This window comes from Mirounga angustirostris, unplaced genomic scaffold, assembly GCF_029215605.1.
Source record: "Mirounga angustirostris isolate CCGP_5_RB_7025 unplaced genomic scaffold, mMirAng1.0.hap1 SCAF_2, whole genome shotgun sequence".
Classification (NCBI taxonomy): Eukaryota; Metazoa; Chordata; class Mammalia; order Carnivora; family Phocidae; genus Mirounga; species Mirounga angustirostris.
Window position 1 is genome coordinate 131,195,106 of NW_026991710.1, and position 26,597 is coordinate 131,221,702.

The 26,597-nt window shown below is 38.4% G+C and overlaps 1 protein-coding gene across 6 annotated transcripts in view; it reads left to right on the forward strand.

Annotated features, from left to right (window-relative positions):
• Window positions 1-702: 702 nt before the first annotated feature.
• Window positions 703-26,597, forward strand: part of GUCY1A1 (guanylate cyclase 1 soluble subunit alpha 1) — a 64,404-nt gene continuing 38,509 nt past the window's right edge. Inside the window, exons 1-3 of one of the 6 annotated variants that reach the window (XM_045880246.3) lie at window positions 703-774; window positions 1,176-1,324; window positions 1,703-1,776. The gene's annotated coding sequence lies outside the window, so the exon portion shown is untranslated. The other 5 variants (XM_045880245.3, XM_045880248.3, XM_045880247.3 and 2 more) reach the window with 5 other exon arrangements.

Consider the following 26,597-nt stretch of genomic DNA (forward strand, 5'->3'; position numbering starts at 1 on the left):
GGACAAACGTCCTACTGACTTAAGATATTAACATGGGTTGGGTGTAGAGGAGGAGAATGTTTCAGAGATGGCAGAACCAAAAAATGCCAATTTATAGCCCTGAACTTTTGCCTGATACTAAGGCAAAGTTTACTTAAATGCTTTTTTTTTTTAAGATTTATTTATTTATTTGTCAGAGAAAGAGAGAAAGAGCATGAACAGGGCAGCCTGTTCATGGAGTGGCAGGCAGAAGGAGAAGCAGGCTCCCCAAAGAGCAGGGAGCCCAATGAAGGACTCCCTGAGCCAAAGACAGTCGCTTAACCGACTGGGCCACCCAGGCATCCCCTTAAATGCTTTTTTTTTTTTAATTTAAATTTCTTTTTTCCCCCTTCTTTGCTTATTCTCACTCATGTTTGCCATGAGGAGAACATAGTGCACAAGGCTGGGAGAAAATTTTGCAAATGTGGTGAGTCTAACATGGGACTAGATCATGTGCTGGATGTTGGGAGAAATACAAGAATTGCAGATAACCATGAACGATTTGTTTCAGAGTTCCTGGGTTTGAAAAAGGATCACATAATAATCAGGATTAATTACGAATTCACAATGAAACAGCATAATGAGATTTTTTTAAGTCAGGAAACTGACTCAAAATCAGTGTCAGAACTTATTTTTCTGTGCTAGAATTCTCTCTCTCTCTCTCTCTCTCTCTCACACACACACACACACACACACACAAGCAATAGAAATGAATGCACTGAACCAAGCAGAATCAGGACTTTACTGGAAAGATGGGTAAGTTTTGCAATCGCAGAATTGCACTTGCAAAGGCGTAGATTGGTTTTAAACCCGTAAACCAGGACAAGAAAACCGTCCGTGCGGTATTAACTTCTGAGCAGAAATGTTGGGGGTTTTAACTACTGTAAACGACAGTTTTTCTGGACCAGTACGTAGTGGAGATTTTTTTTCTTTTTTCTAAGTGAGCCAAATTTTCCTTGAGTTCCCTCCCCTTTTTGTTTGTTTGTGTGTTTCTCTTCCTTTGTCCCTGTCCCTGCTCCCTGTCTCCACACAGTAACTGCTGGGATGGCGATTGGGCAGCTGGAGAGGCCAGGACTCAGTTCCCCTGCCCTAGTCTGGGCGTTGTGGGTGGGACTCCAACACAGAGAGCTGATTTTCCAAAGCAGGTTTCTTTGCAGTTTTCCAACACTTTGGCTGCGCTAAACCCGAGGCAAAAGGCAAAGAGCAGCCGGGGAGCCGCCCCAGGCGACCGACACCTGCGGAAGGAGAGGGGGCGGGGAGCGTCACGAGCATCGGCGGGACCCAGACCCTGAGTGACCTCACCATGGTGCGTTTTAGTCGCTACTTTCTTTTTCAGTCTTTCGGTGCTGGGAAGGGGAAGGATTCTGAAAAGAACTTGAATGCCGTAGGGAAAGGGATTGTAAGGGATCCTTTGCAGTCATCAGAAGAGAGAGAGATACGGAGACAGGGAGGGACCACGGCCAGAGCTGATTGAGTGTTTGGGAGCAGAGCGGGGAATCCGGCTTGCGAGGCTCGTCGCGTCCCGCCCAGCCTGTTGAGCAGGTAGACCGGAGTGAGCCCAAGTGTGAATACCGCGGTCGCGTGTTTGGAGGCTGCACTCGCGCCCCGACTGACAGGTGCGGCTGCAGGGTCCCTCTCCCGCTCACCCTCCTGTCCCTGACGCCCACTCTCTCTGCGTTCGCAGTGGGGATTTGCCAGGCGCACCCTGGAGCTGCCGGAGATCCGGAAACGCAGCCGCGAGGTCTGCGAAGCCAGCGAGTAAGTGGTCGGTCTCCGAGTGCCCACGCGGCTCGGGGCTCCCCAGAGAGGCAGTCCTTCTCCCCGGGCCCCTGGCCTCGGCTCATCCCCGTCCCCCTCCCTGGGAAGACTTCCGCGCGCTCCCAGCTGCTCAGCCCCTGGGGGCCGGGGCCCGGTTCCCACGGCGGGGAGGAGCGAGGGAGCCAAGGGGACGGCGCCCGGGGGGCCCGGCTCAGGGCCCGGGGGAGCTGCGGGGCCCGAGGGAAGACGACTGACGGGGGTGGGCGCCGGGCCGCGCAGCGCCCGCGGCGGCGCTCGGAGAGCCGGGGCGTGAGAACGCGCGGGGCGCGCGGGGGCCGCTGCTCTCCCACGGCCGGGGCGCCGGGGCCTCGGGCGCACGCGAGGGCCAGCTGCGGCAGCAAAGGGCCGCCGGGACCTGAGAGCCGGCCGGGGCTCGAGGCCGCGCCCCGGCTCCACCGCAACTTCACCCCGCCGGCTGCTGCGTGGGCGAACCCTTCGCCCTTGTAGAGAGCAAACAGCTGCGATCGCTCGATTGCTTAGAGAAAGCATGCAGCAAACTTCCAGCAGGGCTGCTCGGGGCTGGACCCAAGAGTAAGTGTGTGCGTGCGTGCGTGTGTGTGTGTGTGTGTGTGTGTGTGTGTACGCGCGTGGTCTAATTTGGCAGACCATTTTTCTGTTCTCATTATGACTGCAGCACTTGGGGAGATGGTGAGCAGGGGATCACAAGCGTCTCTGCGCGTCGCGTCTGTGCCTGCAGCCTGAGCTTGCTGAGCTGAGCAGCCTCAGTGGCACTTGTGTGAGGGGCTGCCGTGCATCGTAGTCATGTGATTTCAGGCTGTGGATTTCGTGCGTCTTTCTTTCGCTCACTTACTTCCTACGGTTCTTCATTTTGCACTGGATGAAGTTTGTATCTTCTGAAGTAATCCAGGTTGAACCTCTCCCTTAATGGTAACCGGTCAGAGTCACCTTGTTTCCAACATACGGAAAACTCGTCCGAGTTTTAAATACAACAGGCCATATTGTGTGTGTGTGCGTGTGTGTGCGTGCGTGCATTTATTTTGTATCAGTAGTGATTTTTCAGGGTCAGTCTTCTGATGGTGATATCATTAAATGTCTACCTACTTACTTGAACTGGTCTTGTGGGAACATCATTAACCCCCTGGTTACATACATAAACGTCGAAGCGCTTAATGATAGAGGCTTTTAAATCTTAGTTCATAATGTGGAAGTAATCTGTTGCTTTTCCTAAAATGGCTATATGTCTCTTCAGGAGTGGTCATGTCAGGTGCTATACTATGAAGAGTGGTAAAAAATCAGTAACAATAAAAATATAACAACAATATGAAAATCTAAGATTCCAAAGCAAACTTTAATTTGTCAAAAAGCTGTATAAGCTTTATTACTCTTTGAGTGAGATTGTCTGTGTAGTCTGTGTTCTGCTAAGTTATTAAACAACTGGGTCGGTAGATCTTCTTCAAGGAGTCATGAAGCCCCTGATACTGTATTTAAACATTTGAATCGCTGCATTTTTAGGGCGATGGTCCAGAGTTCTCAGATATCCAAAGGGATCTTTGACCCAACAGAAAAATAACCACAAAGTTAAAATATATGAGCTTTACTTTTTCTTGTCAAAACAATAGGCTTTCTACATAAAGCCTGCAGACATAAAATGGTAGGAAAAATTCTAGAATAACTCATGTTATAATAATTAAACATTTCATATAAGATAGGCCCACTTGTATGTTTTTAAATGTATCAGGAAACTTAGGTAGGGGAACTTTATTTAGTAGAAATTTGTGATGAATACATAGGTACATTCTGTTTCTTCTGCTGTAAGATCTCTTTCTAGTATGACACAGAAAATAAAAATTATATTTTTCACTATTTGAAACCCAACAGAAATATAAAGTACTTATATTTGGTATGGTGTTTCAAAGTGTGTGAATATAAATTATCCCTTAAAGGCCATGTTTTTAGATGTCCAGGTATAGAATATCTAAGATAGTTTTCTGTCATTTAGAGAATGTGGAAGAAAATGTAAAGGTATTTGACTTATATCTGGCAACACCAAAGGAAAAAGAAATGTGGGAAACTTCGTAAGTCTTAGTCCTTATATTTCTTACAACTATGGTTTATGAAACAATCTTATTTTAAGGCATTATTTTGAAAAACTGTTTTAATATTGCACTGAAAACTAAAGAAATGATAACTGAAATGAAATTATTTCTATTATGAATACATCAATAAAATATTTTTGTGCCTAAATGTCAACTGTTATGTCATAGATATTTTTCAAACAAAAAGACTTAAATTTTTAGTTAATACCAGGTTGGTTTGTTTTCTATAAATTAAGATTGGATAACCTTGAATTTTGTCAGAATTCATATCAGGGAAATTAAATCCTGTATTTACATTTGTAGATCACATTTGCTAACAATTAATAATGACTGTAGGGGGGAGAATATTTATTTTTTTAATAGTATCAGTACCCAAAAAATCTCTAGTTAAAAATCAAATTAGCCTTAAGAATTAATTTCTCCATGTAAGGAGAAGTAGAAAGCTAAAACAGTATTTGGGGAAATCAAAAAATATGTTACTGATGGGAAAATTTTTTGGAGGAAATTAGTTATTGAGAATATTTTCCATATGTCAGATTTGCCAGCAAGCTCCTTAGCTTCTCTTTTTTTTGCTGGGATAAATAACTTTTATGGCACTGATTTTTATACCATTTAATTATAGATATTCACCCAAGCTACTTTTCTTAAATACTACTAATTACTTTTCTGTATATTTGTAGAAAGAGATATTTTTCTTCATAAAATATCAATAAATTTAGTTTTTAGTCTCTAGACCATCTGGATTTACTCAGTAGGTATTTGTTAGGTGCCTATGCAATAGTTTTGAGTATTTCTACCTTGACCTGATACAAGAAGGGTTTTTGACAATTTTTAGGTTTTTATATGAACAAATTTGGCTGTCCATGGACTACTCGACTTATTTGGGGTTGGAATAATGTTTGGCTATCCTGAATCACATTTGCTTGTTTTATTTCTCTCAAACCGTTTAGAAGTGTCTGACCTATTTCATATTTTTTTCTCTCTCCTGGGTTCAGGCCAACAGATTTTATCTTCCTATAGTCATGAGGGTTATAGAGTATGAATAGAATTATTTGCAAGGAGTGAAGAGCTTTAGGTAAGCTCCCTCCTCAGCCTACAGTAGGAAAGAATGATTACCTTATAAAACTTGAGGGTCTCTGGGGCATGATTACCCCTTCCCACAAAAATGTGATTTTCACTGCTTGTAGTTACTCATATCACTAACCGGAAATGCTTTCTGGCAATTAATACTTGTTTTATAATATGAACCCTCCCTTTCAGAAAATCAAAGGCAACTCAATTTAATTAACTCACCACATACCACCACCTCCTACTCACCACGGTAGGAATTAGCAAGAAACCAACAGAAGACAATGGCTTTGGGAGTAAACACCCGGGGGGGAAAGGAAGTTGAGCAGACCAAAAAAAACTTCTTAATCCTGAATATTTTTTCCAGGTCTGACCTATCTACATGTCTCCTTTCTCTATGTGGCATTACATTAAAAATACCTGTAAATATGTCTATATTGCCTACCGAACTCAGATCTCTTTCAGGATACTCATCACTGGATCCACAGTACCTGGCACATAGTAGGTGTCTAATAAGATTAATTGTGTTGTCTTTGTAATTACTGAATTAAGGGTTTTTTTATGACTTGATACTATAAATTATTCTGTTCAAGAATACGATTTTTTAAAGAAATACTTGTTTTGCACTGATGCTCAATGGAATATTATGGTCTTGATCATCCAGAGACATTGCTGTGCTCTTCTCTCGTATGGCTTTCAGCCTGTTCAGAACTGCTTGTAAACTGTTACTTCTTTCACCATCGTCCAATTACCCTTTGTTTTTTTAAATTTACATCTTTCACTTGTGTTACCCTGCCCCCATTACCAGTGCTTTTTGACCTCCTGAACATTCGACTTTCCTTGGGAATCTAAAATAATGGAGGTTTTTCATCAGCTGTCATTGTTCAGGGCTTCATTCAACGGATTCACTCTACGGATTTGGCTTTCACAGGACCATAACCTGCTCGACCTCTCTCTGGGAGTCCGCTGGTATTCGCCCACTTGGGCCTTCTCATCACTCAGGATTGCGCTGGCTGAACGAAAACCTAAGCATTTCATAGTCTTTCTTACCAACAACCTCTTATCCCTCCCCTAATTCCACTCACTCATCACCACCCAACACCCTTCTCTCCCATTACTGTTCGTTGGCCGCCCCCAATTTTCTCATGTTTTCCTCCTTACTTACCACACTCGTCTTGAACAGCAACGTCAACTCTGCTTCAGACTTCAGATCTCTTGCCACGAGAGCTACCGGAATCTGATTCACTCTAACTTCAGCTTAAGAGATGGTTAACAGTGCTAAGAAGTTAGTGTATCCTCTCTTGGATAATTCCATATCAAATTCTCTCATAGTATGAGCAAGTCTCCTCATAATACTTGTTCCAGATTTTTCTAGGTTTTCCGTCTGCCCACATTAGCCTTACTCTTTTCATTCTTGGCAGATGACCTTATTTCCCTATTCACAGAGAATATTAAGACCAATTTAGGCAAATCATTTATCAAGATTCATCTGGAACTTAGGAGGCATTTCTTTATTTGACCCATCTTGAGCATAAGAACTCTTTTCTTATATAGAACAATACTATTTATCTCTGTAATATTCATATCCTGATTATTACCTCTTAGAGTACTCACACAAAATGCTTTTATATATGACAACTCTTGTGTCTCTATTGGTACTATCCAGTTCCTTCAACTCATCCTTATTTGACATGACTTGAAAGTCTCATTATCATCAGGGAACTTCTCTTTTGGATGCACTCCTGTTTTTCTTAAAGTGTGGGCCCTAGAGCTGAACATAGATGAGCGGACTGCTATCATTAGATATATCTGGCTAAGTCCTCTGGATATCGTATAGTAAATCATCCTAAAATCTAATCTGTTTTTCCCCCATTTTTTTTTTTTTTTGCATCCACACTACATTGTTTATTATGGATCCTTTTGTCCGTACTCTTCTGCAGATTATTTCTCCTCAGTTGTACATTTGGCCACTTGAGTTGGGACTTTTAAAAATACTTACTGCAATTAAATATAATCTTTACCTTTAGTTAGTCTATTGTTCCAGAAGGTCAAGGTATTTTTGGATTCTGATTCCTTGATAAAGATTAGCTATTCTTCCCAATTTAGCAACATTAATAGATTTGATTAGGGTACAATTAAGATCTTCATCCAAGTAACTGCAAAATGCTGAACTGGAAGGACATCTGGCACAATCCTAGATCCTAGACACCTTCTTCTTGCTTTACATTAGTCTATGAATTAGTAGTCCTCTTTATGAGGATGTCCAGCCAAATATATCATCAATATCTCTTTCTTTGGAGTTTACATTCCTTTGTGTAGCCCAGGAATATACTGTGACAGACTTGGTCAAATTCCTTGGGAAAATGCATTTCTACTTTCTGCAGAATAGATACCAAGTTATTATTTTTATATAATGATATGCTCCCTGCGACCTTCACTAGCTTGTAGGTAACACCACATCACATTTTGAATACTCACATACCATAGTGTTACAGATCTCTTCGGAATCATGCGTGGAATGAATGTCAAGCTCTCTAGGCTGGAGTTGATGGAATCACCTTCTCTATTTTGAAAATTGAGACAATGACTGGATGCTTCCTTCTCTATCAACCCTTCTCTTCATTGTAATATTTTTAAAGATGATTTTAACTATTCACTTATTTCATCCACAAATGCTTTCAGTACTTCGTCATGTAGTTTCTTCACATGAATGGATTTAAACTCATTTAGAATATTTAATATCATTCTATACCTTGGGCCTTAAATTTGTTATTTTGATTTCGGTCTTACTTTTGCCAGTATGATTATTATTTTCTTGAGGAATGGAGATGAAACAAAACAAAAATAGAGTAATTCTGCTTGACCAGTCCTGTGCCATCATTTGAATTTCCTCACATCCCCCTCAAGTCCTTGAACTCTTCCTATACCAATATAAATGCCATTATCTCCACTTTATCTGAAAGATAAATGAAAAGAATTAAAAGAACTTTTTTTGAATTTGTAATTTTTGAAAGCTTCAGCTTATTTTATATTTTGACACTCTTCTCAGAGGCTCAGTCACTTTTATGTACTTCACGCAATAAGGTTTATTAAGGATTATGTTCGTCACTGAGTGACATACAACACAGTTTATGACACAGTCCCTGACTTGAGGGAATTTAAAGTCTGCATGTAGAGATAACAGAACCCAGAAGTAGTCTCAGAATTACACACATCAGCACTTATCAATGAACTTAATATTAGTGCTGGTCTGAAGAACTTAAAGGAGAGAGCTTTGCAGGGTGGAAATACTGAAGGCTCTCTAGGGAAGATCTGGCTCTTAGTTGAGATTTTAAAAGAGGACTGATGTGGGACTTTGCAGGACCTGCAGGATTTAAATATAGAGAAGAGTGGGAAGGGTGTTCTGGGCAGAGAATAGGAAAGGCGCCGAACAGGAAGCGGGTGAGTGGGGTGTGCGTGTGTGCATCCACGTGCGTGCATGTCTATGAGGAACCAGGGTATGGAGGGAGAAGGGGCAACAGCAAGTCTCCTCAAGAATACCTTTGAAGTATTTCTTTGTGTGAAATACTACTACCCGCCCCCCATTTCTAGATTTCTTTTCCCTTTGCTCAGTTTTCGAGAGGCCCATACCTACTCAACCTTTTAGTCTCAAATTAGGCTCTACTTCTCAGAAACTTTCCCTGACCTTTCCAGCCTGTGTTAAGTGCTCTGTTATGTTTTTCTTCAATGCCCTGTGCTTCCCCCATCATATTATTATACTACCCTGTAATTGCTTGCTGAATTGTCTGTTTTCACCAGTACACTCCTATTCAGTGGCAGGAGGTACCATTTCTGTCTAGTTCTCATTCTATTCATAGACACCTAATAGAAGTGTCCCATGGATCCTAAGCACTCAGTAAAAATGTGTGATATGATACAGGCGTGCTTGGAGTGATGAGGTTATGTTGGGGCATATTTATAAAAAGATTTAAGGTAAAGAGAGGTTAGATTACAAAAGACCAGGATGCCAGGCTGAGTTTTTGCTTTATTAGGTAATGTAGAACTATCTTGTTTTTTTAGTTTAGGGACAGAATACGGCACATGCATGACTTTTAATTAGACCTTTGTAAATCAATTCAAACTATTCAAAATTTGATATGCTTTTCTAGATTTAATGAGGAAATTATTTGGCTCCTTACCTTGCATCAGGTGTTTCCATCTGTGAGGTTGAGAAGCCCCCATAACTTTTAATGCCATTCGTTTTGTTAAAGAAGTTTTGTTATTTTACTAGTCTAATTTTATTTGTAGGATATTGAAGTTATTAGCTGCTGATTGTTCTCAATTTTCATTTTGCAGCTTCCGATGCTATTATAAATATTTAAATGTTATGTGGTTTATATTATTAAGTTAATAACACACAGGGCAAGGAATTTCAATGTTCCATTGGTATAATATAAACTTTTAAGTCATATATTTGTGAGCATAAAGTTTAACAAAGATAGCACAATACGTGGAGTATTTAGGGGATTACAACTCTATTATGGAAGAGATTTGGATAAGCACATTAACATTGTCAGTACTTGATATGTCCAATATTTAAAACAAGATATTCTTACAGTGGATTAGTATTCATTTGTAAATGTGATTAGGAAAACACACTTTTCCCAGTGAAGACTCTTTGGGTAAAATTCCATTTTTTAAGTGTTTTAAAATATTCGCAGTCATTAATTGTAAGTAACATTCCTCTTTGTCCACCTCTACCCCAAATAACAATTTAATACCCCATGCATCTAGTTCTGGTTCTTTTCTCTAGTGACTGGCTTACAGTAATTCTTACATTTGTGTTGTGTTGTCTTATGCTTAAAAAAATCAGCAGTGGTATATAGGAGAGCTGTAATCTTTCTTGAGAAAGTCTGTTCCTTGGGTAGATAGCAAATTATCCGAACTGAATTTGCTAGCTTTCCCCATCCGCTCTTTCTTTGCCACCCTTTGAAGCTATAAGAATTTATCCTGATTTAAACTGGATTACCACCTGTAACTCATCTCATGGCTTGGCCAAGGGCAAGAAGGTTGTATTTGAGGAGTTTCATAAGGCCATCTACCACAAAAGTTTTTCTTCCACTGGTCCTCTCCTAGGGACAACTTCGGATTGATGTAGTCCTTTGGATTTTATCTCTAGGAGGCCCTGGAATAACTGTTTTACTCAGAAGAACAGCATAACCTTTTTTGCCCAATAGCAAAAGTCACATTTATTATGTTGCCTTATACCTTCAAGCAAGAGTATGATTTCTTGGACCGTAGAGAGAGAAAGGAAGTAAGAGAAAAAGAAAACTGAAAGACCTAGCATGTAGGACATAATTGAGAAAGGTAGATACAAGTAGGGTATATTTGGGTGACAGTATGGTGTTCAGACAAAAAGAGGAAGGTTAAAAAAAGTTTAAGGTCCTGAAAAGAGTTGTTCCTTCACATTTTTATTCCCTATCCTAACTGGAGATGGTTAGAACATTTTCCTCACCAGCATGTTGTGGTCTTGATTATTTATCTAAATCAAACCAGAGTAACATCAATTTAGTTATATTTATCTTAATATTGGATCTGTTTCAGTACATAGTGGGAATTGGTAGCTGTAGGTTGTCGTAGTCTGTTTTACACACGGTAAAATGGTGTTTGGCTACGTTTCTTTTTTTTTTTTTTTAAGATTTTATTTATTTATTTGAGAGAGAGAATGAGAGACAGAGAGCACGGGAGGGAAGAGGGTCAGAGGGAGAAGCAGACCCCCCGCTGAGCAGGGAGCCCGATGCGGGACTCGATCCCGGGACTCCAGGATCACGACCTGAGCCGAAGGCAGTCGCCCAACCAGCTGAGCCACCCAGGCGCCCTGGCTACGTTTCTTTACATTAACTGTCCTTGATAAATATCACTGGTCATTGTATGAGTAGCAAGAATTTGCTGCATGCCATGTGTTAAAAATGATTTTCAGTGTTGTAGAGATCATGCAGTGTTCATAATTTCAAGTAGTCTACCAGCCTTACTTTACTGTCTAACTCTGCTGGCCAATGTCTTGGTTATTCTCTTACTTGATTCTGTGTTATGGATATATTGTCTTTACTGTACTTGGTCACCAAGCTCTTTTTGCTTGTTTGTTTCTGTCATTGTCTTTTGCACATCTTTTTCTGCTCCTTAGAATACCTTTCTTGTTTCTATGCCTTGTTATTTCTTACTTATTCTAGAAGCTTCAACTTGAGTCTTTTTTCGAGGAAGCATTTACCAGTGTACCAAGTCAGGTTTAGATGCAGATTTTCTCTCTTCCCATCACATGTCATGAGAGGTCACACTTTAACTGAATGTGTGTGCTTTTAGTCTGTCCACACCCCATTTCCTACATGAAACATTCCTTAAGGGTCTAGTGCTGCTTTGTTTTTATTTCTTTTTGGTTTTGTTTTCTGAAACCTCATCTCTTAGAAAGTAGTCATAGATGCTTAATATTTCTAGGATATATGAACAAATGAATGGATGGATGGATGGATGGATAAATTGAGGAATTCGGGTAGAAGAAAGGGGAATATTTTAAGGGAAGATTAGGTAGAGTAATTATAAAGAAAGGTCCTGGAGAAAGCATGTTGTGATGGAGTCCAGAGCAGTATATAGACTTTGAAGAGGAAATACATTGTCTTGTCCAATATCAGAAAGAAGGATACATTGGTGGATACAGAATTACTGTGACGTTAAGGTAAATGCTGTGGAAGAGAGCAGTGGCATTACCCAAATGATTTGTGAGATATAAACCTAAAGTATATTAATTGAAAGCACTAACTATGCATTTGATAAAAGAACCCACAATCATTATATACTTGTTTGAAGTAAAAAGTAATATTTTTTTCTTTTTTAAAATATTTTATTTATTTATTTATTTTAGAGAGAGAGAAAGAATGTGAGCGGGAGGTGGGTCAGAAGGAGAAGGAAAGAGAGAATCTTAAGCAGGCTTCTCCCTGAGCATGAGACTGACTCAGGGCTCGATCCCAGGACCCTGAGATCGTGACCTGAGTGGAAATCAAGAGTCGACGCTTAACCAACTGAGCCACCCAGGCGCCCCAAAAGTAATATATATTTTTTTAACATTTAACAAATTCAGGTTGTTTTGGTTGAAGTCTATGAAAAATATCCCAGCCTTACTCTGATACACAGTTGAAAAGGGAGGAGTGATTTAATAGTATATTCAGATAATTATAGATTTTTCTGGTATAAAAATTTCAAAATTTGAAATATGATCATAACTTAAAGGTTACTTGCAGTATGGGATGAGAAACCATTAAAATCTGTGTTCTGTGAATGGATCTTTATTAATGCACGATTTTGTAACATCATGGTCATTGGAAAATACTGGTTCACTGAGCTTTGCCAGGTCTAACAAAGGTGGATGCACTCTACATTTTATCATGTAGTATCAAAAAATCGCATTCATCAGTATCACCTTGGATCTCCTCCGGAAACATTTTTAAGTATTGGGAAGCTGTCGAGTTCACCATGGCAGATGTAGAAGGTCCAGCAGTGGTGTGGTGTGATGGCTGAGAAAGTCTCCCAGTCTCATCTTTTCAAGCCAATAACCCATCCATAAATATATGAAAAATACAAATAAATTTTCCTTTCAATTGGAATAAATATTATTAAATTCTAACATAGCAGCTTAAGTGAAAAATTTGCAATTTAGAAAACTTAACATAATTTAATATTACTGCAAAACAAAATAGCAAAGTGTAGTTATTTTTTGTATTTACATGGAGGTGTAAGAAAAACTCGGGAATTTCAAAATGATGCTTTATTGAGCAATGATGAGGTTACAGAGATAATAAGAAGTATATCCAGTGATTTATGGGAAGAGCACAACATAAGTTCTGAGAACAAACTGAGTTAGTCCCTAGCATACATACATTTATACATGAAATCTACTACCTTAGAAAGTTCTACGCAAGCACAGATTCCATTGGCTAATAAAATTAGGACATTGTTAGATGATTAGATGTCGTATAGCTTCTGGAAAGCTGCACTCAATACCTTTAGAGAATGAGAATGAAAAGGGCACTTGGTATCTCAGTACTGTTATGAAAATAGTTGTGATGTTGCATATCCTTTAAAGGGCCTCAGGGCATCCCCAAGAACTTGCAGATGACACGTTGAGAACTACTGCTTTAGGTCAACCAAGCCTCGAGCAATGTAACTTACAGGCGTTAGAATAATTTTATACCTAATTTCAGAAACTAGGAGTCAACATTTATTAAGCACATATTATACTCCAAGCATTGTTAAAACTGAATTAAAATTAAAGCATTATTGAACCCCTTGAGAAATGTTCCACCTTATCACTTAAATGTACAGATGAGGAAACGGAGTCAAGAGCAGAAAAGTAATTTGCCTTACTGTCATAACTTCTGTTAGTGGTGGAACCAGTGTTTGTAGTTAGGCAGCGTCCATCCTCTTAAATACTATGTTTTACCACCTTTCCTGGCTATAGAAAAGGTTTCTGGTGGTTTGTAAATTATTTTCCAAATGATCAATAACATATTTGCTTATATATTAGTCAACTTAAACTCTAGAGTTAGTTTTCAAAGACCTGTGAACTTCCAAATAAAATGCATGAAACAAGAGATAATTAATTCATTTGAAAGAATTTTGATAGAAATTCAGTTAAATTAGGAATGCCTGGGTGGCTCAGTTGGTTAAGCGTCTGCCTTCTGATCAGGTTATGATCCCAGGGGCCCTGGGATTGAGTCCCGCATGGGGCTGTGAGCCCGCATCTCCCTCTGCCTGGCTCTGTCTCTGACAAATAAATAAATAAAAAAAAAAAGACTCTCTCCTTCTCCCTCTGCCCATCCCACCCCACTCACTCTCTAAAAATAAATAATTTTTTTTTTTTTTTAGATTTTTATTTATTAATTTGACAGAGAGAGACACAGCAAGAGAGGGAACACAAGCAGGGGGAGTGGGAGAGGGAGAAGCAGGCTTCCCGCTGAGCAGGGAGCACGATGCAGGGCTCGATCCCAGGACCATGGGATCATGACCTGAGCCGAAGGCAGACGCTTAACGACTGAGCCACCCAGGCACCCCAAAAAATAAATCTTCAAAACAAAACAAAACAAAACAAAAAAGAAATTCAGTTAAATTAAAATAAAATATCTTTAAATTTTCCACCAGTCTAAAGTTGTTATGATTGCAGTGTTTAGGCAACTCTATTCTTCATATGTGTTAACTCCTTAAAGAATATTTTGTTGGATATATAATTTAAGGGAAACAGGTTGGTTTGTTTCCTTTCTTCAGTCCTTAATTTTTTGTTTCATTATTTGCTAGTTTCCATGATTCTCTGGCTTTTTTTTTTTTTTTTTCTTTTTATCTTTGAATTTTAGAAGTTGGTAACTAAATGCTTAGGTGTGATTTTCTTTGTATTTATCATGCATGGGGATTTGCTGAACTTCTTGGATCTGTGAGTTAAAGCTATTATCAAATATGGACTATTCCCAGCCATTTCAAATATTTCTTCTTCCTGCATCCCCTCACCTTCCCCCCCACCCTGGGACTCTAAATACATGTATGTTAGACCTTTTGATATTGTTCTATAGATTTCAGGTGCTCTTTTGGTTTTGTTTGTTTGTTTGTTTGTTTTTTGCTGTTTATTCTCTTTGTGATTCTGTTGGGGTTGTTTCTATTAACCTGACTTCAAGTTCACTGATCCCTTCCTCTGATGTTAAGCCAATTAAATGGAATTCTTTATTGATGGTATTGTAGTTTTCATTTTTAGCATTTCCAATTATTTCATTTTCTTTGCTTGCCATTTCTCAATGGATGCTTTCTATTTACACATGCACACATATATATTAAGCTACAAGTGTGGAAGACTGAGTCAATATAAATTGTGGGGCATCACTGGGTTCTAATCTATCTTGCAGCAGTTAAAAGGTTTATAAACATTTAACCAGCTTTTCTTGACCCCTGCCTGGGGGAGATTCTGTCACCTTCCACCACTTCATCTGGGATGAAAATAGCCATGAGTCTCAGCTCTCCCAATGCCTGTTATTTTTATTTATTTATTTATTTTGAAATCTATTTCATTTAGATTTCTTTGAGTTCTCCACTGAGTTTTTTTTAAACAACTTAGCCAATGTGTAACTTACGTAAAATCTCACATATATAAAATACACAGTTGGATATGATTTGACGGATGTATACACCTGTGAAACCACCACCATCATCAACATAAAAAAGATCCCCATCACCCCTTAAAAGTTTTCTTGTGTCTTTTTCCGATCAATTGCCCAATCCTTTGTCCCCCAGGCAATCATTGATCTGCTTTCTGTACTTACAGATTTGTTTGCAGTATCTAGATCTTATGGAAAAGTAATGTATTCTTGTATGTGTGGTCTCATTCACACAGTTTGAGATTTATCTTCCTTGTTGCCTGTATGAGCTGAGTAATAGTCCTTTACGTGTGTGGCTATACAACATCTCTTTTTATTTGTTTCCATGATCAGAGACATTTAAATTATTTCCAGGTGTTGACTACTACCAAAAATCCCCAAAAAACAAAAAAACAAAAAAACCTGCTGTGAACGTTTGCATTCAAGTCTTTGTTTGAAAATATGTTTACCTTTCTTTTGGGGTAAATACTTAGAAATGGAATAACTGGGTGGTATGAGAAGGCATGTTTAACGTTTTAAGAAACCACCAACTGTTTTACAAAGTGGTAGTTCCTTTTTACATTCCCACCAACAGCATATAAAAAATTCCAGTTATCTGGGTGCCTGGGTGGCTCAGTTGGTTGAGCCACTGCCTTCGGCTTGGGTCATGATCCTGGAGTCCCGGGATCAAGTCCCGCATCGGGCTCCCTGCTCGGCAGGGAGTCTGCTTCTCCCTCTGACCCTCCCCCCTCTCATGCTCTCTCTCTCTCTCATTCTCTCTCTCAAATAAATAAATAAAATCTTTAAAAAAAAAAAATTCCAGTTATCCCACATCATCACTAAGTCTTGGCATTGTCAAACTTTTAAGTTGTAGACATTCCAATGGGTTTTTGCCTCATAATTAGCATTACTGAACATAGGAAGAGATATTTATGGGCTAGTCATGTATTTTTTTAATGAAATATCTATTCAGGTCTCTTGCCCACTTTTAATTGAATTGTTTGCTTTCTTATTTAGCAGTAAAATTTATATATTCTGGATTTAATTACTTTGCTGACTTATGTGTGGCAAATGTTTTCTCCCAGTGTGTGACTTAGCTTTCTGTTTATTTAATGACGTCTTTTGAAGAGTAAAAGATTTAAAATTTTGATGAAGTCTAATTTATTATTTTCTTTGATGTTTCATGATTTGTTTTTTCTCTTTGAACATCTTTGCTTCATGCAAGGTCATAAAGATTTTCTCCTGTTTTCTTCTATAAGTATTATTTTAACATCTACATTTATGGCTGTGATCCATATAGAATTAATTTTTGTATGTGGTATGAAATATGGATCAATGTTCATTTTTTCCATATGCATATCCAGTTGTTCCAACATCATTTATTGAAAAAACTTTTTTTTTTCCTCATTGAATTGCCTTGATATGTTGGTTGTATAATTGAACACACAGATCTGGATCTGTTTTGGGGCTCGTTAGTCCATTGATCTCTATGTTACTCCTTTCAAACCAATATCAAACTCTTTTGATTACTATAGTTTTATAATAATTTTTAAATAAGGTATATATATCTTTCAGTGTTATTTTTCTTCTTTAGTATTGACTTAGCCATTCTATGTCTTCTATTAAATCTTAGTATCATTTTTTCAATATCTCCTAAAATGATAACTGGGATTTTAATTGGGATTGCTTTGAATTTATAGACTATTTGGGAAAAATTGGTACATTAACAATATTAAGCATGATATACTTCTGCATTTCTTTGGCCTTCCTTATTTTATCTTACCGCTATTTGTAGTTTTCAGTATAGAGGTCTTGCAAACCTTTGGTTAGATTTATTCCTAAGTATTTCATATTCATTGATATTATTATATATGGATTTTTAAAAATATTATTACCCAGCTGTTTACTATTAGTACAAAAATTACAACAGATTTTTGTAGATTAGCACACATACATACATAGTTGTATTTGCAACCTTGCTAAATTCACATCTTAGTTCTAACTGTCACAGGCAGGTTTCACTTTATTGTGCTTCACAGATACTGTGTTTTTCCAAATTGAAAGTTCGTTGGAACCCCGAATCCAGCAAGTCTCCTAGGGCCATTTTTCCAACAGCATTTGCTCACTTTGTCTCGATGTCACATTTTGGAATGATCACGGTATTCCAAAGTTTTTCATTTGTTATGGTGATCTGTGATCAATGATTACAACTCACTGAAAGCTCAGATGTTGGTTAGCATTTTTTAGCAATAAAGTACTTTTCAGGGGCGCCTCGATAGCTGAATCGGTTAGGCCGCCAACTCTTGATTTCGGCTCTAGTCATGAACTTGGGGTGGTGGGATCAGACCCTGTGTCTGGAGGCTCTGCGCTCAGCAGGGAGTCTGCTTGGGATTCTCTCTCTCCCTCTCCTTCCACCCCTCCTTGCCCCCGCCCCCACCCTCTCGCTCGCTCGCTCTCTCTAAAATAAATAAATAAATTTTTTTAAAAAAATAAAGTACTTTTCAATTAAGGTATGTACATTTTTTTAGACATAATGCTATTATACATTTAATAGATTATAGTATGGTATAAACATAACTTTTATTTGCACCTAAAATTCACTTGACTCACTTTATTGCAATTTTGCTTTATTGCCATTGTTTGGAACTAAACTTGCAATATCTCTGAGATATGCTTATATTTGGTAGATCCCTCGGGAATTCCTACATAAATAATTATATATACATACAACAAACAGGGATAGTTTCACTTCTCTTTTTCTAATCTTTGTGTCTTTTATTTCTCTTTCTTATTGCAATGATTAGGATCTAACTTCAATGCAGTTGATTAGGTGTGGTGGCATCTTTGCCTTATTTCTGATCATAGTAGAAAGCAGTAAGTCTTTAATTTTGGGTATGACTTTTACCGTAGTTTATATAGACGTCCTCTGATAGATTTTTTAAAACTATGATTATGTGGTTTATCTAGCTAGTTCTCATTCTTGGGACTGGAATAGGAGTCTCTTGTGATTTTCTATAATCTCATCAGAAGTGAAGACTGTACTTTGACTTTAAGCTAACTTGATACAGATGTGGTTAAGTATTTCTATTTATAGAAAACTACCAGTATTCATAAATAAAGAACAAGAGATTTCCCATTCTCAAAATCCTTCCTTCAAACTTGCTGTTTCTCAATGTAATCTGTAATCAATCACACTATAATATTTCCTCATTATAACTCCTTGTTTCCTTTCACTTTTACTCTACTATTCTTATTGAAATTTGTCTCATAAAAGCTATAAATGTCTTTCTAATGTAAAAATCGATGATATTTTCTCAGTGCTCCTGCTATGGACTGAATTGTGTCCCCACCCAAATTCATATGTTGAAGCTCTAAAAATTCCCAATGCATTTGGAGGCAGGGGCCTTTGGGAGATAATTGGGTATAAGATGAGGTCATGAAGGTGAGACCCTCATGATGGGATTCGTGCCCTTATAAGAAGAGACAGCAGAGAACTTGGTCTTTCTCTCTCTGCTTGCACCATGTTAGGATACAGTGAGAAAGTAGCCATCCACAAGCCAGGAAGAGAGCTTTTACCAAATCCAACCATGTTGGCACCTGATCTGGAACTTTCAGCTTCTAGAACTGTGGAAAATGAATGTTGACTGTTTAAGCCACCCAGTCTATGGTATTTTGTTAACATCGGACTGAGCTGACTAATAGACACCCTTACCCTCTTCAGATGTGCAAAATACACTTCTTTTTGAACATGTGTCCTCTTCTGTTTCTATTCTCATCATAGTTTTCTGATTTCTGCTTCTCCATCTTAGTTATAACAATCCTTTTCCAACTTTGAAATATGAATATTCCCCAGAGTAAAGAATTTGGCTGTTTTCTCTACTTGCATCCCTTTGACATCAGTTTGAATTAAAGTCAACTTTAAGAGCTTCCTCAGTGTGGAGGACCACACACTCATGTCTCTAATGCTTAATTAAAAATTCCAATTTTCAAATATATCTCTACCTAGATGTCCTGCTAATAGTTCAATATCCATGTGTACAAAACGGAATTCAGTATCCCTTCTCTCAAGCCTACTTGTGTTAGCTCTTTCTATAAATGGTACCATTATCTTTCCAGACAAACCTCAAAGTCATCTTGTTCCTCAGATCTAGTCATTTGCCACGTGATGTCAACTTTAATTTTGCAATATCTCTAGCACCCATCCTTTCCTGCCCCTTCCCACAGCTTCCTTCACTCCCCCCATTCACTTACACTGTTCTCCCTCTTTGGCATGAGTTTTTGCTGATGACTTTATGGCCAAACCTTAGTGATTTTCAAAACTAAGCTCAAATTCCATGCATTCCAAGAAGGTATCCCTGATCACATTTCTGCTACCACTACCTTAAAGCAATGTTTCTTATAAACATCATTAACTTTCTGTCTCTACCTATCCTCCACTTTTTATTATAGCCATTTACAAAAATATATATCACCCATTCTAGACTTTGAAGAAAATTAAAGGAATCATTTTATCTTTTTCAGAAACTCAGTATAAATATTGATTGAATTATAAGTTCATTTATTAATAACTCATTATAAAACTTGTTTTCAAGAAGCAACACATTTTATAGGCTCCAATTTAGCCTCATTTTACTTCTATTTTATACCTTTTTGACTGTTTTGTCTTTTATATTGGTTATAATAATAGCCTAATATTAGTATATTTTATTGACATTAGCTCATATTTATTGAATACCAAATAATATAAGATGCTGTGCTTAGTGCTTCTGACAAAGCAGTGAACTGTAGGAAACATGTATGGTTTTTCACTTAGCTAATTTCACAGGAAGTGGAAAAAGAGGATAGGTGACTACCTAAGCCTTGTTGGCTTCTTTGTCACACTTTAGTAAACTTCATAAATTTTTATCTATAACAAGATTTCTCCTTTCCAAAAAAGGTAAACAATAAATAAAAAAAGAGAAAAGGGAAGAAATAATAAAAAATAAATAACATGGTAAATACAGAATAATAAAATGGAAAAGGAAAATATATAGGAAAACATTTTGAAACACTTTTCTTCTCAAACTGTATGCCATTTATATATATATATATATACACACACACACACATATATATATATGTATTTGTGTCTGCACATACACAAGATCCAGTGAAAATAAAATGAAAAGATTGAGTGAATTTGATAATAAGGATTTAAGCTACCCTAACCCCTTCCATGTTTATAACAGATGAGTTCAAGCCAGTCGTTCTGTCATTTAATTACAGCATAAAATAACTCATTGGAGGGACATCTGGGTGGCTTAGTCGGTTAAGCGTCTGCCTTCTGCTCAGGTCATGATCCCCGGATCCTGGGATCAAGTCACACATGGAGCTCCTTGCTCAGCGGGGAGACTACTTCTCCCTCTGCCTGCCATTCCCCATGCTCCCCGCCCAGCTTGTGCTCTCTCTCTCTGACAAATAAATAAAATATTTTAAAAAATAATTTTAAAAAAAACCTCATTGGAAGTCCAAAATTGAATAAATTGTGATCTACATTGGCTGGTTAGATTAAGTCTGAAAACATACCTACTTACTTTTTATTTTTTTTTTAAAGATTTTGGGGTGCCTGGGTGGCTCAGTCAGTTAAGCGTCTGCCTTCGGCTCAGGTCATGATCCCAGGGTCCTGGGATTGAGCCCCACATCAGGCTTCATGCTCAGCCAAAAGCCTGCTTCTCCCTCTCCCTCTGCCCCTCCCCCAGCCCCATCCCCCACTTGTGCTCATGCTCTCTCTCTTTTGCTCTCTATCTCAAATAAATAAATAAAATCTTTAAAAAAAGATTTTATTTTTTTATTTATTTTAGAGAGAGAGAGAGCAGTGGATGGGAGGAGAATCTCAAGCAGACTCCATGCTGAACGCTGAGCCGAGGTGGGGCTCGATATGATAACCCTGAGATCACAACCTGACCTGAAAATAAGAGTTGGATACTCAACCGACTGAGCCACCCAGACGCCCCCGTACCTACTTTCAATTAAGTGGCAAAGATTGGATCATGAGTAAGGTTATTTAGAAAATATTTTTAGAGAATTAAAGAAGGACTAAAGATAACTTCTTGAGAAAGTGCAAAAGATGATGAGAAAATCATGAAAAAGAGTCTGTCGAAATATTGTAGAAACTACAGACAGCCAGAGCAATCTGATGGCATGTATTAATATTAATTCATTAATATTATTAATAATGATGTATGGATGAAATGTAAGCCTCTGATTAGACTAAGCTAAAGTATTTTTTTTTAAGCTGAAGTATTTTTAACTCTCAAATTATTAAGGGTGGGGGGCGCCTGGGTGGCTCAGTCATTAAGTGCCTGCCTTCGGCTCAGGTCATGATCCCAGGGTCCTGGGATCGAGCCCTGCATCAGGCTCCCTGCTCAGCCGGGAGCATGCTTCTCCCTCTCCCGCTGCCCCCTTCTTGTGTTCCCTCTCTAGCTGTCTCTCTCTCTATGTCAAATAAATAAATAAAATCTTTAAAAAAAAATTATTAAGGGTGGAACTTGAACTAAAATTATTGTTAAAAAGGGGCTCCTGGGTGGCTCAGTTGGTTAAGCGGCTACCTTTGGCTCAGGTCATGATCCCAGGGTCCTGGAATCGAGTCCGGAATCGGGCTTCCTGATCAGCGGGGAGCCTGCTTATCTCTCTCCCTCTGCTGTTCCCCCTGCTTGTACTCTCTTTCTCAGATAAATAAATAAAATCTTTTAAAAAATACTGTTAAAAATAAATAAAAATAAATGAAAAATAAAATTACTAAGTGTTAAATTTTTCTCAAAGCCGTCCCTGCAATTGTTGGACGTCCACAAAAGGAGGAGAGCTTTTCTGCATTTCGGGTGAAGGGGTGATCAGAGTATAGTTGATCCTTGAACAATGTGGGGGTTAGGGACACTGACCCTTGCACAGTTGAAAATCCACATGACTTTTGACCCCTAAAACTTAGCTACTAAGAGCATACTGTTGACCTGAAGCCTTAGCAATAGAATAAACAGTCAGTTAACACATAGTTCGTGTGTCACATGTATTATATACTGTATTTTTACAATAACTAAGTTAGAAGAAAGAAAATGTTATTAAGAAAATCATAAGGAAAATACATGGACAGTACCGTACCATATTTATTGAAAAACAAATCTGTGTATAAGTGGACCAGTGCAGTTCAAATTCATGTTTTTCAAAGTTCAGCTGTATATTAGAGTAAATTCTGGGCTTCTTATAGTCCATCTGCCTGAGTTCCCAACTGACTCATACACCTCAGTAACTTTGGGATTTGGGCCAAGTCATTGAAATCTGACTTCTGTTCTGCCATCTGCAAGTAGGAAGGGTTACAATACATAGTCTCTAACATCTTTTCTAGTTCAAAACTTCTGTCATGCAAATGCCTATGTCTTTATGTTCACTTTTACGTAGGAGATACTGAAATGGAGAAGAAAAATTGCTTGGGGTTTACTATGAACAGGAAGGCTTCTTTTAACTTTTCCCATTTTGAATCAATTAGATGTAAAAAGGCATTAAAATAATATAGTTGTGGTTTTGGATTTAATGGGAAAGAACTGGGCCTTTCTCAACATGTTACTTTGTGAGTATCCAAATATATACCTGCAAAAGACACATCCAGAAGCCAAAATTTACGTCTGGTAATGATTTCTTTTAATTTAATCATTATGTAAAAGTTCAGAAAGAATGGAATTTGTGTTGGACCCTGCTGCATTTCTTTTGCTGGCCTGGTTCCCGCGTGAGCATCAAGGATCTGTATCCCACTGTTGGTGACGGAAGGTCATTTTCTGTGTCATGAATCAGAAGAGCTCTGCTGTTGAACTGAGAACCCAGGAAGGCCCCTTACTACCCATGATGTCCCCAGGAGCTTCCAGAGAAACATCTTTCCTGAGGTCTCCAGGGTGGGATTTTTGGGTGAATTGTAAATTGTAGAAGAAGAAGGTCTTTTTCAAAACACAACCTTTACATACCTTCTCCGGGCGTATTACCCACCTAGCACCTTCACATGTTCACCATCCCAGAAGCTCTCCAAAACCCCTCTGGTTAGGATTTTTTATGGAGGCTTCATGAGCTAGGCATGATTGATGAGATCATTGACCATCAGTGATTAACTCTACCTTCAGACTCTCTCTGCTTTCCAGAGCCCAGGAAGGGAGAGAGAATTCCAACCCTCTAATCACATGGTTGGTTCCCCCGGCAACCAGGCCCCATCCCGAAGCTATCCAGGAGCCTTATCACTTTGGAGATTCCTTGGGTTTCAGCAGTTGTGTGCCAGGAAACAGCAGGCAGAAGCCAAATATATATTTCTTATTCTGTCATAGCGTGGCTATGTTCCAATGAAACTTTATTTATGGACCCTGCAATTTGAATCTCATATAGTGTACATGTATCATGAAGTATTCTTTGGATTTATTCAACCACTTAGTAACATAAAGACCACCTTAGCTCTAGGGCAGAACAAGAATAGGCAGCAGGTTGGATTTCACCATTGTTTGCCAACCCCTGCTTTAAAAGGCCCCAAGAAGGGCGCCTGGGCAGCTCAGTCAGTTGAGCATCTGACTCTTGATTTCAGCTCAGGTCATGACCTCAGGGTCGTGAGATTGAGCCCCTCCTCCCCCATCGGGCTCCACGCTGGCATGGAGTCTTGTCGGTTTGAGATTCTCTCTGCCCACCCTGCACCCCCCCCGCCCACTCTCACACACTTTCTTTCTCTTAAAAAGCGGGTGGGGGGGGTTTCCTGAAAGTCTAGTGCTTTCCTGAGTGTGGGGTTTAGCTTTATCTGACCTTCCTAGTCCTGGCCCAGTGTAGGCATCGCCTTCACTGCTTGTGCCTCTACTATTGATATATTTGTTCCTGTTCTTGTTTTTTCTCTTTGTTGAGAGAAGGTGCTTACAAGTCTTAAGTTTTCATGGCTTTATTGTTTGGAGCCCTTTTTCTCAAGGATCTTGAGAAAAGTGTCAAAGGCTGGGTTAGAAGACTCATGAGGGTCATTATTGTGTCTTCCAGAGTCTCCTTTCCAAATATGACAGGTTAAAGCCTAGATAATTCTATTTTCCTCTACCAGAGGGTGAATTCTGTGCTAGTCCAGTCACCCCTTTCTTCCCATCAAAGATGAGGCCACTTTGATATCTCCTCATTGTTAAAATGTTAATTCAAATGCTCCACAGATGTGACAGTCAAAACCGGAATCCACTTTATTCTTGTTAGAAACTTCGGCATCTCCTATTTTAATCAGACTCTGGGTGACTTAATTTGATTTCACAAATATCCTAAAATTAACATGCTAATTAATCTCTCCCTACCCATCTCTTAAACCTTTCTACCAAATAAGTACACACTGAGAAGTTAAGTACATAAAAGGGTTAACACTGAATCAATATTGAGAACAGTTAGCTTATGAAAGCAGTGATTGAAGGCAAGATTGTTTGTATAACAATACGAATCATTTGTCAACCTAGCATTCTAGGAAAAGAAAATCAGATACCACAGAATTTCTATTTCAGTTACAGGTTTATTTTGTTTAAAAATTTTTCCACATTAGGAATAATGTGGATTTACAGAAAATAATATGTACTTCAGTGATGTAAGGCTTGCTTGATTTATATCACAGGCTTGGTTTCATGAGTGGAAAAACATTTAAAATCTAGCATAGTCCATCAATTTATTCTAATATTTTATTAAAGAAATTTGGCATGCAACTTACTAGCTAATGGAATTATATAAGATAAAACCAAATTAGAATCTTACTCTTCTGGGCTATGCTGTAAACTCTTTTATTTTGTTATCCAAAAAAAGAAACCCTAATTACTGACATAGATATTATTTTCTTGGTATGCATTAATGTTCTTCAAGTGGAGAATGTTTTCCAAATTTGTAGAGTACCAAGCACCTGCTATATATTAGAGTTCCCTTAAACTGGCTTTGAAAGGAAATAGGAAAGGTGTCATGGGTATAAGACATGACTTGATCTTTCTGAGGAATTAGAATAAATTTGTCAATCTTTTATTTAGTGACTTCTTTTAGCATGATTCTCTTGTACAATGTCTTTGCATAGATTTTTTTCTAATCCTTCATACATCCCTGTTTCATCACCATTTTACCATTTTAGAGTTGAGGTAACAGAAACTCAGTGAAATTAAGAAACCTGTCCAGTGTTTCACTACTGCTAAGTAGGAATTGTGATAGTCAACATTAATCATTACATGTTGGCAGCAGGTACTTTTCTAAGTGCTTTACATTTATCAATTTGTTTACTTTCATAACATATTTATGAGACAGTTGCTTTTAGCATCCCTGTTTTCCAGATGGAGAAAGCGGAGGTGGAAGTTAAGAACTTAACCAAGGTCACAGAGCTGGTAGATGGTAGAGGCAAGGAGCAGACACAGACTCTCTGGTCCCAGAGCCTGAGCTCAGTCATTCTATACTAACTGTACTACCTCAGGGCACGACTCTGCATGGCCCCAACATTTGTGTGAACTGATCTCTCCAAGCATGAAGTCTCTCTCATACTAATCATCTTCAGAGATATAGATATAAGTATATAATCTCAGACACTTAAAAAAGTCATCATTGCACAAGAGGGCAAATAAGTGTGTATGTGTATGTACGCATGTATATGAAATCCAAGATGTGTTCCCAGGTCTTCCTGATTGGCCGAAATTAAAAAGAAAAGAAAATGGAGAAGTTCTGATGTTAGATGGTCATTAGTTTTATCTTGCCACTTAACTGAAATGTTTCAATCAGCCCAATTGTTTAATCATCATGGACTTGTTTTCATTTTAAAAGGTTCATCAGGCTGTATTACCTATATCATAATGGACTCTGTAGACTCTTCAAGAATGTGACCTTACTGAGTGTCTTTTCTAGGTAGTTAAGTCAGCTTTTTGCCTTACTTGCAAATTTAAACCAAACATTGTTGAGAGTACAGGCATTTCTAAAACAACACCATGTAAGCGTTCCTGAAAAACCTCATATGCTGCAAAACTGCACTAAAAATAAAAGGACTTGTGGGAAGAAAATGTGTTAGGGTGAAACCAGTTGGCACGATGAGCACCAACAAAAGCAGTAACAGTCATAAAAGCTATACCAGCTTAGGTAAAAAGACTGGTTGCACTCTAAGGAATTCTAAGGAATACTGCACTACTGCAATTAACGATGGGCCTCACATTAGGGGAAAAGGTGAAAGTAGTTTGATGGGAAGTAACTATAAGGAAGTTCTGAGCCTGCTGAGCTATGGAGCTCAGGAAGAAAATAGAGGAAAATGGTGGTAAGTACTTCCAAGAGACGACGAGAGGTCAGCTGAGCTGGGAGGAAGAAGGTGGAGTGGTTGGAGATCCAGCATAACTGCTACTTTATACAAACATTATTCCCCTCTTAATGACTGCATATGAGCCAGTTTACATCACAGAAATACACAGGATTTATCTGAAAATAGATAAAAACAAAATGGCTTTTTATGGTGTAAAAAGGAATT